Below are 2,241 nucleotides of genomic sequence, written 5' to 3'. Positions count from 1 at the left end.
GAGATATAAAGCCCCAATATTATCAGACCAAAGAGTATATGGCAAAGAGGGAACGAAGCCGAGCTCAGTGAGAAGAGATTCAGAGTTTTTGCCCTTACAGGACGGAGGTCCGGGGGCTTCCCCCGACGCAATAAAGTGTTTTGTTTAATCGTGGTGCTCATGTTTCCTTCAGTTGTTTCTTGCTCGAGGTTTTCGTAATACTCTTTTCCACAATTTTCTCTTTTTTTTCTGGTTTGAAGATGGTGACTTCTGAAAGTTACCGTTCAATTTCAAAAAATGAACCTGTTACAGAACCTAAAATTCTGTAACCAGTTCCGGTTTTTAACAGATTTGAAATATCAAATGAGAATATAAAGTTATAAAAATTTTCAGATATAAACTAGACAAATAAAGAAAGAAAATCCTTTTTACAGATTTAGAAAATGATCTCCCGTTGGAGAGATATGACTCTTGCAAAATAAACTAAAAACCTGAATAACTCAAACGATATAGAGTTTGATAGGGTCTTAGTTTTTGACCAAAAATAAATATGAAATGACCATAAAAATTACTGAAAATTGACAAAAATAAACTAGACTCAATAACAAAGATGACGCTTTTTATGGATCAAAAATCTGATCTCCGGTTAGGGAGATATGCCCCCGACAAGTTGGTCTTGATTCAAATAGCGATTTACATGTGACGGCTTACTGAATAACACTACAAATCGATATAGCAATTTGTGGTGTATTGCATGAGTCACTATAGCGAATTGTGGTGTTGTTCAGTAAATCATTATATGTAAATCGCTAATGTGACTTACAGTGTCTGTAGCAAATCGCTGTGTGATTTACAGCGTGAATCGCTGCCTGAATCAGGACTAATTTGTCGGGGGCGTATCTTCTTAATCAGAGATCGTATTTCAAATTCGTAAAAAGTGGTGTCTTTGTTATTGAGTATAGTTTATTTCTGCCAATTTTTAGTCATTTCTATGGTCGTTTCATTCTTCATTTTGATTAAAAACTATGCCTCCATTATTCTGCATTATTTGAGTTGCACAAGTTTTAAATTCATTTTGCAAGATTCATGTTTCTCCAATGGGAAATCATTTTTTAAATCTGGCAAAAGGGTTTTCTTATTTTATTTGTCTAGTTTATATCTGAAAATTTTTATAACTTTTTATACATATTTGATAACACTATAAATTGCTATTTATAACTATAAATCGCTTACTGAATAACACTATAAATCACTATAGTGATTTGCGAAAGACACTACAAATCACTATAGTGACTCGTTGGAGACCCGACAACACTATAAATCGTTGTAGGGACTCGTTGGAGACCCGACAAAACTATAAATCGTTATAGGGACTCGTTGGAGACCAAAAATTTTTGAGGCCTTGTATAAATTGTTTCTTTTCTTTCCCTCTTTTAACTATAAAAAAAAAGTAATAAAGTGTTTTGTTTAATCATGGTTCTCATGTTTCCTTCGGTTGTTTCTTGCTCGAGTTTTTCGTAACAACCTTTCCCATGATTTTTCTATTTTTTTTTTCTGGTTTGAAGATGGTGACTTCGGAAAGTTACCGTTTAATTTTAGGAAATGAACCTGTTACAAAACTCTGAATCAGGCTCCACAACTCATCAAGTTGAATGATGCTACCCACATTGGGAGGAGTCCCAAACCCTCCTCCTGTAAGGGCAAAAACTATGAATCAGGCTCCATAACTCATCAAGTTGAATGGTGCTACCCATGCTGAGAGGAGCCCCCAAAACCCCCTCATGTAAGAGAAAAAACTATGAAACAGGTTCCACAACTAATCAAGTTGAATAATGCTACCCACGCTGGGAGGAGCCCCCAAACCCCCCTCCTGTAAGGGCAAGAATTCTGAATCAAGCTCCACAACTCAGCAAGTTGAATGATGCTACCCACGCTGGGAAGAGCACCCAAACCCCCATCTTGTAAGGGCAAAAACTTTGAATCAGGCTCAACAACTCATCAAGTTGAACGATGCTACAGTTAGTGTGCAGGTCAGTCGGTGTTTGATGGAACAATGTAAGATTGTCTGTTGGATGTGCACAGAAGCAGAAAGAGAAGGGAGAAAGAGTGAGAGGGTTGATGTTCATGACCTTCTCCAGGGAGGATTCCTTTCTCGGATAATCCTGCAGTACAGGAACTAGATCTTAAATAACCATCTTCGGGATACTTAAGTCTTTACAACCACTCCTTTCTAGAATTGTCATTTTTTTTTTTGCATCAGTG

The sequence above is a fragment of the Nuphar pumila genome, chromosome 7 (assembly GCF_984573655.1).
Source record: "Nuphar pumila chromosome 7, dmNupPumi1.hap1.1, whole genome shotgun sequence".
NCBI classification, from domain to species: Eukaryota; Viridiplantae; Streptophyta; class Magnoliopsida; order Nymphaeales; family Nymphaeaceae; genus Nuphar; species Nuphar pumila.
This window is presented reverse-complemented; position numbering follows the sequence as displayed.